This window comes from Bison bison, unplaced genomic scaffold (genome assembly GCF_000754665.1).
Source record: "Bison bison bison isolate TAMUID 2011002044 unplaced genomic scaffold, Bison_UMD1.0 scf7180017851432, whole genome shotgun sequence".
NCBI lineage: Eukaryota > Metazoa > Chordata > Mammalia > Artiodactyla > Bovidae > Bison > Bison bison.
This window is the reverse complement of record NW_011482005.1, coordinates 4,613-14,966: the sequence shown is the minus strand read 5'-3', so window position 1 is coordinate 14,966 and position 10,354 is coordinate 4,613. Positions and strand designations below refer to the sequence as shown.

The 10,354-nt window shown below is 36.6% G+C and overlaps 2 pseudogenes; both read left to right on the top strand.

Moving 5' to 3' along the window:
* Positions 1–23: 23 nt before the first annotated feature.
* Positions 24–2,357, top strand: LOC104996453 (annotated as a pseudogene).
* A 5,411-nt stretch (positions 2,358–7,768) lies between these two features.
* On the top strand, positions 7,769–8,697 carry LOC104996446 (annotated as a pseudogene).
* Positions 8,698–10,354: the final 1,657 nt, after the last annotated feature.

Genomic DNA, 10,354 nt, shown 5'->3' with positions numbered 1-10,354 from the left:
ACTTTAGACAACAACCCCAAAGAATGGAAAGAGAAAATTGCTCTTCCTTAACTGAATTCATATTTAGGGGAATTACTGATAAGTCTGGGATTAAAGTGACCCTATTTATGATGTTTTTTGTTCTTTATCTTATTAACATTCTGGCAAATCTTGGAATGATTATTTTAATTAGGATGGATCTCTAGTTGCATATACCCTTGTATTTTCTCCTCTGTCACCTCTCTTTCTCTGACCTCTGCTGTTCCACAGCCATTGGCCCCAAGATGCTGGTGGACCTATTTGCCAGTTCAGTTCAGTTCAGCCACTCAGTCATGTCCAACTCTTTGTGACCCCAAGGACTGCAGCATACCAGGCCTCCCTGTCCATCACCAACTCCCAGTGTTTACCCAAACATATGTTCATCGAGTCAGTGGTGCCATCCAACATCTCATCCTCTGTCATCTTTTCTCCTCTTGCCTTTAATCTTTCCCAGCATCAGAGTCTTTTTCAATGAGTCAGTTCTTCATGTAATGTGGCCAAAGTATTGGAGTTTCAGCTTCAGCATCAGTCCTTCCAATGAACACTCAGGACTGATCTCCTTTAGGATGGACTGGTTGCATCTCCATGCAGTCCAAGGGGCTCACAAGAGTCTTCTCCAACACCACAGTTAAAAGCATCAATGCTTTCGTGCTCAGCTTTCTTTATAGTCCAAATCTCACATCCATACATGACTATCAGAAAAACCATAGCCTTGACTAGATGGATCTTTTTTGGCAAAGTAATGTCTGTGCTCTTTAATATGCTGTCTAGGTTGATCAGAGCTTTTCTTCCAAGGAGAAAGCGTCTTTTAATTTCTTGGCTGAAGGCACCATCTGCAGAGATTCTGGAGCCCCCCAAAATAAAGTCAGCCACCGTTACCACTGTTTCCCCATATATTTGCCATGAAGTGATGGGGCCAGATGCCATAATGTTAGTTATCTGAATGTTGAATTTTAAGCCAACTTTTTCACTCTCATCTTTCACTTTCCTCAAGAGGCTCTTTAGTTCTTCTTCACTTTCTGCCATAAGGGTGGTGTTATCCGCATATCTGAGGTTATTGATAATTCTTCCTATTTGCCAAGAAAAAGTCAATCTCTTTCTATGGCTGTGCTCTGCAATTCTTGGTCTTCTGTATCTTTGCCGATTCTGAGTGTCTCCTGCTTGCACTGATGGCCTATGACCAGTACAAGACCGTCAGCAGCCCCTTGCTCTATGTGGTCAGCATGTCCAGCGGGGTGTGCTCCCTGCTTATGCCTGGGGTTTTCCTGGTGGGGATAGCAGTTTCTCAGATACACACAGCATTAGCACTCCATTTACATTTCTGTGGGTCAAATGTGATTAACCACTTTTTCTGTGATTTACCTCTGCTTTTTTTTTTTTTTTTCCCCTGTCCTGCTCAGATACACAGGTCAATGAATTAGTGATATTCCCTGCTTTGGGTTTTATTGAACTGAGTACTATTTCAGGAGTCCTTGCTCTTATTTTTATATCCTCCTTTCAGTCTTGAAGATCCACTCTGCTGAGGGGAGAGTCAAAGGTTTTACCGCCTGCACCTTTGAGTTAACTGCAATGTCAATTTTCCAGGGAACTATGCTCTTTATGTGGGAGAAGGCAATGGCACCCCACTTCAGTACTCTTGCCTGGAAAATCCCATGGACGGAGGAGCCTGGTAGGCTGCAGTCCATGGGGTCACTGGGAGTCGGAGGCGACTGGGTGACTTCACTTTCACTTTTCACTTTCATGCATTGGAGGAGGAGATGGCGGCCCACTCCAGTGTTCTTGCCTGGAGAGTCCCAGGGATGGCGGGGCCTGGTGGGCTGCCGCATATGGGGTCGCACGGAGTCAGACGCGACTGAAGTGACTTAGCAGCAGCAGCACTGCATAGATATGGGAAAAGGCAATGGCACCCTACTCCAGTATTCTTGCCTGGAAAATCCCATGGACAGAGGAGCCTGGTAGGCTGCAGTCCATGGGGTCACTGGGAGTCGCACGCAACTGGGTGACTTCACTTTCACTTTTCACTTTCATGCATTGGAGGAGGAGATGGCGGCCCACTCCAGTGTTCTTGCCTGGAGAGTCTCAGGGACGGCGGGGCCTGGTGGGATGGCGGGGCCTGGTGGGCTGCCGTCTATGGGGTCGCACAGAGTCGGACACGACTGAAGTGACTTAGCAGCAGCAGCATGCTCTTTATGTATTTCAGGCCAAGTTCATCCTACTCTCTAGATGAAAACAAAGTGAACTCTTTATTTTACACTCTTGTGATTCTCCTGCTAAATCCTCTGATATTTAGCCTATGGAACAAGGATGTAAAAGAGGCCTTAGTAAAATTGGAAGCCTAACTATATTTTTAAATATTTGTATTATGCATATGTGCACACAACCACACACGTATAATAATTGTGTAATTAAAATTTTATGGCATGACACATGAGAAACAATTTTCTTGAATTCCTAAGTGAATAATTATTTGCATTAAACTCCACTGTTAAGACTGGAAGAGGAAATGGCAACCCGCTCTAATATTCTTGCCTGGAGAATCTCTATAGAGAGAAGAGCCTGGTGGGCTACAATCCATGGAGTCACAAAGAGTCAGATACGACCGAGTGACTAAGCACATCTTCACTGTTGGTTTCCTCAGATATCATGCTTAGTATGTGGGCAGGGTTTATATATGGCACTTACCGTTTTTGAAAAATCTTTTGACTTTTCTACTTATGCTAATTTTTGCTTCATTTGTCATTCAAACATTATTTCAGTCTCACTAAAACATTATGCAATGTCTTAAAGGTTTTGTCATAAAGTAAATCAAAGATTTACTGAGCGATCTTTCAGAACTCAGGTTTTTTATATTTTATAGTACATCTTACAGATTCTATACTAATTAATTTAAGCTGATACTAGTAGTAGACATTAATGAACCAAGCAGTTTAGTAATAAATGATCCACAAAATTATCATGGGATAAAAAATTTAAGGGCATTTTTGAGACATTATGGCATGTTAGGAAAACTTTTCATTGTGGAAAAAGCTAAAAACTTATAAAATTCTTATTTTATATAAAATGTTTCTATTCCTACCATATTTTATCAATTCACCAAACTCTTTTGGAACTGTTGCTCATAAAACACAGCCTAATAAAAAATATTGTCTGAAAATTAAAGTCTAAGACAAACAGGGCATCAGTGGATTGGCAGATATTGATAGTAAATAGACATGTAATCTAGTTAATTTGTCTCCATTCAAATGTCAGATGTATATTACAGCATCTAAAGACTGATTTGACCTACATATTGGTCCATTTTATTGGAATTAACAAATATGATATGAATAAAAGAAAAAAAAATAACCCCCTTAAATGGAAGTCAAAAATAGTATTGCAGCAGACAACATTTGATTAAAATAGGCTTCCATGTCTGGAATCGGATAACTTAAAGAAGAACTGAGTATTTTTTTAGGAAATTCACAATTCAAATCCAAGTTGTGGCAATGGCATGGAGATACTCTTCTATTCCACGAAAATTCTTGAAATTCCACAAAAATAGGGAACAGCATATCAAAAGACTCTAATGTATTCTAGGTTGTCTACTTCAGTCCTCATCACTAACTTTCCTTCTTCTTTCCATAGCACATCCGTCTTACACATCATCAGTGACTGATGGAAAATATCTGTAATGTCAGTTGTTACTTCTCATCTTTCATTTCTAATTTTATTGACTTGGGTCTTCTCTTTTCTTCTCTTGATGAATCTGACCGAAGGTTTATCAACTTTATATTCTCAAAGAACCAATTTTTAGTTTCACTGATCTTTGCTATTATTTTCCTTATATTTTTCATTTATTTATGCTCTGATCTTTATGTTTTGGTTCCTTCTATTAACTTCAGGTTTTGTTTATTTTTTCTCTAGTTGCTTTAGATGTAATGTGAGGTTGTTTATTTGTGATTTTTATTGTTTCCTGAGGTAAAACTGTATTGAAATAAACCTCCTTCTTAAAACTGCTTTTGCCGAGCAACTTAGGTTTTGGATTGTCATGTTTTTGTTGTCATTTGTCTCTAGGTATTTTTTGATTTCTTCATTTTCTTCAGTGATTCATTGGTTGTTTAGTCACATATTGTTCAGCCTGCATATGTTTGTGTTTTTTACAGCTTTATCTTGTAATGGATTTATCATATTGTCTTTGGAAACAGATGCTTGTTACTATTTCAATTTTTAAAAATTTACCAATTCTTGGTTTGTGACCCATGATATGATCTATTGTGGAAAATGTTCCATGTTTACTTGAGATGAAAGTGTATTCTGCTTCTTTCAGATGGAATGTCCTACAAATGTCAAATCTATCTGGTCTATTGTGTCATTTAAGAATTGGTTTACTTACTAATTTTCTGCCTGAGTGATTTGTCCATTGGTATAATTTGAGTGCTAAAGTTCCCCACTATTTTTATGTTACTGCCAATTTCCCCTTTTATAGATATTAGCACTTGCCTTGTATATTGAAGTGTTCCTCTGTTGGATGCATACATATTTACAATTGTTATGTCTTCTTCATGGATTGATCCCTTGGTCATTGTGTAGTGTCTTTCCTTGTCTCTTTTAACATTTGTTATTTTAAAAGTCTATCTTGACTGATAAGAGTATTGCTTTTCCAGCTTTCTTTTGATGTTCATTTGCATGGAATATCTCCTTACATCCCCTCATGTTCCATCTGTATGTGTCTCTAGGTCTGAAGTGGGTTTCTTTGTATATATCATCTTGATGAGACTTAATTTGTTCAAATTCTTTGTTCAAATTTTATTAGGTTGTTTGTTGTCTTACTGTCTGTGAAGATTCTTCATATACTTTGGCTACAAGTCATTTGTCATATCTACATCTATCTATCTATGTATATGGTTTTCAAACATTTTTCCTCAATCTTTGAATATACATGATTTATGTATATATTCAAAAATTTTCTTCTTTGATTTATTTTTACACACTGTCCCACATATCTTTTGCTACATAAACTGCATTTCATAACCAGATAACTTAAGAGAATGACCACTGACCATGAGTGCTCAGTCATGTCTGACTTTTTGCCACCCCATGGATGGTAACCTGCCAGGCTCCTCTGCCCAAGAAATATTCCAGGCAAGAATACTGGAGTGAGTTGCCATTTCCTACTCCAGGGGATCTTCCCAACCCAGGGATCGAACTCACATCTCCTGCTAGACAGTCAGATTCTTTTCTACTGAGCCACCTGGAAAACCCTTGAATATACATTAATTTATGTATATTCAAAAGCTTGTTTCTCTGATTTGTTTTTGTACACTGTTCTAGTTATCTCTTCCTACATAAATTGCATTTCAAAACTAAATAACTTAAGAGGATGGTGACTGACTCCTTATTTTGTTCTTTCACATGTTTACTGAGATTGCATGAAATATTCAGTGGAAAGATGGTCTAGGTTGCGAGTTCTTTAATAATTGACACTAGATGAAAATGTCTATAAAGATTAACCCAAATTCTCCCCTTTCAGTTCATGTAATCTCAGAATGTGCCACATTGTAAAATCAGATGGCTAGTTGGAATTTCATGGTAATTCATAGCTTTCACACACTGTCTTCTTCAAGACAAGATCCAGAAATGACTTACGATATTTCTGCTAATTTTATTTGTCAAAACAGATGAAGTATGGCAAAAATGCAAAGAATGATGAATATGCAATGCATGCAGTATAGATAAACCTTGAAAATATTTAATTGATGACAAGAAGGCTGATGAAAAGAATAACAACAAAACAAACAAACAAACAAAAAAGCATGTTACATAATTCTGTTTAAAAGGAGGCCAGGAATTGGAAAGTGCAAAGAATCAGAAAGTAAATTAGTAGTTGCCAGGGCTTAGGGAGGAAGGAATGGAAAGTGACAACTAATAAATATGGATATCTTTTCATAGTGATGAAAATGTTGTGGAAATAAATACTGATGATAATCTAAGAACCTTGAAAACATAGTGAAAAACAAAGAACTGTATACATTAGAAGGGTGAATTTTATGATGTACCATTACATTTTAGTAAAAAAGAAAACATGGACCAAGTGTGGTAAGATCCTTAAATGAGATGTGAAGGAGACTCTAAAACACTATGAACAAATCTAAGGAAATGGAAATAATGAAGGGAGGATCTTTTTGAGTTCCAGTATGTTTACTCTAAAGAAGGACAAAACCATTTCAGGATAACTGTGAATCACATCATACAAAAAAAAAATGCGGTTTTCTTTTTACTATAGATCAATTTGATGACAGTAGGAAGGCATGAAAATTCAGCCTGTGCTAAGTAGCTTCTGAATTCTCAGCAGGAAATACAGAAGCAGAAATATAATTAATTAAATGTTTGCATAACATCAAAGCCGAGGGGCAGGAACACAGAGATTTCAGTCCCAATGTACCTGGTAAAATAAGAGGCCATCTGCTTATTGTTCAACTAGCCAAGACCTGTTCATCTCAGGTAGGTTTCCAGTTCCTAACTTAAAGAATATAGAAGAAAATACTTACCATTTTGAGGAAACAAATTGTAAATGAACGATTTTGTGCCGGCTTACTCATTAAAATCAGAAATTAATGGTTAGAAATATTTCAATCTCAGAATCACAAGAATCTGAACTTGTTAATATACACAATGCAACTGTTTATTTGTTTTATTTTGCTCTTTATTCACAGGGAATATTTACTCTTTTTATCTTTGGAAAAATGTATACATGAATTTAAAGCATGTTCTGTTTTATTAAAATAGAAGAGGTACCACAATAAAAATAAAAACATGTACAAATTCATCTCCATGTGAACCACATGCCATGTTTACTTAGTTCTGAGGGAAAAAAGTTCATTGCTTACATTCTATTCTTACAAACATTAACATGTATACACATACACATATATTACAAACAGAAAAGTCTATGCAGTTTAGAAACATCATTGTCCCTCATCTTATTTCCAATTTAGTAACTAATAGGCCATTTAAAATCTAAAACAATGCTAAACATACAATAAATTCTGTTGTTTTCACTTCCTTTTAGCTCTTTTTTTCTACTCATTAAGAGATTCACCTTTCGACAACTACCACTACACAAAGAGGTAATGAGCATTGTGGGAAATTGAGAATAAATTTCTAGAATACCAGGTCAATAATACTTAATTCATGTCTCAGCAAATACTGAACATAACATAAACTAAAACAAGTAATATAATTATTTTTATTAATAGTCATTTATATACTCACTGTTCTGGAACTGAGTCAAATTCTCTGAAACCAATAATGCTTTTTTGAGAAACATAAAAATTGTTATTGTTTTTTTGTATCTGACTATTTTCAGCCCTCATAAATGCTCAGTCCTATGTCTTACAGTCTGGCCTCTCTAACAGTGGTGTCTTCTAGGTTTTTCTCAAGATGTAAGGAGTTAAATTTCTCTAAATCTATTCCCTGGGATGAAGAAACTAACACTCAGAGAAGAGCTTGTAGAAAGTAACAAATCTTATGAATGACATCTAGATTTGCATCCAATTTCTCAAAGGTCTTTCTCAGATACTTTAGTATTGCAGAATAGATAGCTATGCCTCTTTAAAGACTGGGTGCATGACTGAATAATTTTCTAAGTATAAAAAGACAGTTTTGGAAAAATATATTCTGTCTTATGACATTTTGTAGATGCTAAAAAGTGTTACACATGCAAGTGTACATTTCTTGATCATTTTCTCAAAAGTTTACATCAGAAAGAAGGATGGATAGAGGGAATTGCTCCTTCATGACTGAATTCATTTTCTTGGGAATTACTGATAATGCTGTGAACAAAGTGATCCTATTTACCATATTTCTCCTTGTTTATCTCATTATTCTTCTGGCAAACCTTGGAATGATAACCCTGATCAGAATGGATCCCCAGCTGCACACACCCATGTACTTTTTCCTCAGTCACCTCTCCTTCAGTGACCTCAGCATTTCCACAGCAGTTGGCCCCAAGATGCTGGTGGACCTATTTGCTAAGAACAAATCAATTCCCTTCTATGGCTGTGCTCTGCAATTACTGGTGCTCTATACCTTTATAGATTGTGAGTGTCTCCTGCTGGCATTGATGGCCTATGACTGGTACAAAGCCATCAGCAGCCCCTTGCTCTATGCGGTCAGCATGTCCAGCGGGGTGTGCTCCCTGCTCGTGGCTGGGGTTTACTTGGTGGGAATGGCAGATGCTCTGATACACATGACATTAGCATTCCGCTTATGCTTCTGTGGGTCAAATGAGATTAACCACTTTTTTTGTGATGTTGCTCCTCTCCTATTGCTATCTTGCTCAGATACACAGGTCAATGAGTTACTAATATTTACTGCTTTTGGCTTCATTGAACTGAGTACAATTTCAGGAGTCCTTGTCTCTTATTGTTATATCATCCTATCAGTCTTGAAGACCACTCTGCCAAAGGGGGGTTCAAAGCTTTCTCTACCTGCATCTCTCACGTAACTTCTGTGGCCATTTTCCAGGGACTAATGCTCTTCATGTATTTCAGGCCGAGTTCTTCCTACTCTCTAGATGAAGACAAAATTACCTCTTTGTTTTATACCCTTGTGATTCCCATGTTAAACCCTCTGATTTATAGCCTAAGGAATAAGGATGTGAAACAGACCCTGAAAAAATTGAAGAGTAAATGGTTTTAAAAATTTATATTTTGTATATGTGCACATATACACATCCATACATATATGGTGATTGATGGTTTATTAAAATTAAATGGTAGGTTACATGAGAAATATAATTTCTATTGAAGTGTATTGCTATTTCCCCCACCTGTCATGCTTCTTTTTATTTCCAGAATTTGTATATGGCATTAGTTTCTGGGAAAATTTTTTCTGACTTTTTCAATATGTTAGTTTTTGTTCAGTTTTTTTCAAGCACTATTACACTAAGATTTATAGTGCGTTTTATTCATTGATCTTTGTGCTTTGCAGTTCTTTATGTACTACAACATATCTTGTAGTTTAAATACTACTAAATATAAGCTAGTATTAATAATGTATTAACTGAACAGTCAAGTAATTCATAATAAGCCTGAAATTCATCATGAGATAACACATAGTGGTCTATTATTCAAGATTAAAAATATCTAAAACCAGTCTAAAGGAAGGACATCTTTGGATACTCAGTCAAATCAGAAAAGGATTCAATTTGGGAGATGAAAAAATATCAGGCAGAGGATCTGGCAGTTACTCAGATCCTGAAGTGTATGAGTCCATGCCTGTTAGAAGTCATATTGGGTACAACAGGGAAGAACCACAAGGGGCATGTGCTAAATGAAATAATTCATACAGAAGAAGACAAGTACTGTACGGTCTCATATGCATGTAGAATCTAATTGGTCAAACACACAGAAATAGAGAATAGATTGGCTGTTGCTACAGGCTGAAAGGTGGGAGCAATGGGTGATGTTGGTCAAAGTTCACAGTCTTTCTGTTACTCGATGATAAATTCTGGGGGTCCAGTATGCACTGTGACTCTAGTTAACAGTTGTGTATTATAAGATTGAAATTTGCTGAGAGAGTAGACCTTAACTGTTTGGTTTTCATGGTATGCACACTCAAAGTGATAGCTATGTAAATTGATGAATGTGTTAACTAACTTTATAGTAGTAATTATTTCACAATGTAAACATACATTAAATCTTCATGCCCTGTACCATATGCATGTTATTTGTCTATTTTATCTGAATACAGCTAAAAAAAAAAAAAACAGTAAAAAAGGTAAGGGACAGTGGACACAATCATGGTAAAGTACATAATGGTGCTTCATTACCAACTCTCGATTCTTCTGTGACTCTCTGCACACCAATCTCCTTCCTTTTTTTTCTTATTCTTAGCTCTGGTTAAATACCCTCTTTGTCTTTTGTGGTTCATGAAAAAAAAAAAAAACACCACAGTTTTAAAAGATTATATCATCCTGTTTATCAGAGTTCTTTGCTAAGGTATGAGCATTGCATTATGTAAACAAACCACTACATGTTGCCTGGAAGATGAAATAAACAAATATGTAATAAACTAAAAATAGAAGACAACACTTTTTCACTGCTAATTGTATGTCAATTATATGTCAATACAAAATTGGGCATCCTGGTGGCTCAAGATGGTAAAGTGTCTGCCTTCAATGCGGGAGACACGGGTTTGATCCCTGGGTTGGGAAGATCCCCTGGAGAAGGAAATGACAATCCACTCCAGTATTCTTAACTGGAAAATTCCATGGACTGAGGAGCCTGGTAGGCTCCAGTCCATGGGGTCACAAAGAGTCAGACACAACTGAATGACTTCACTTTCACTTTCCTTG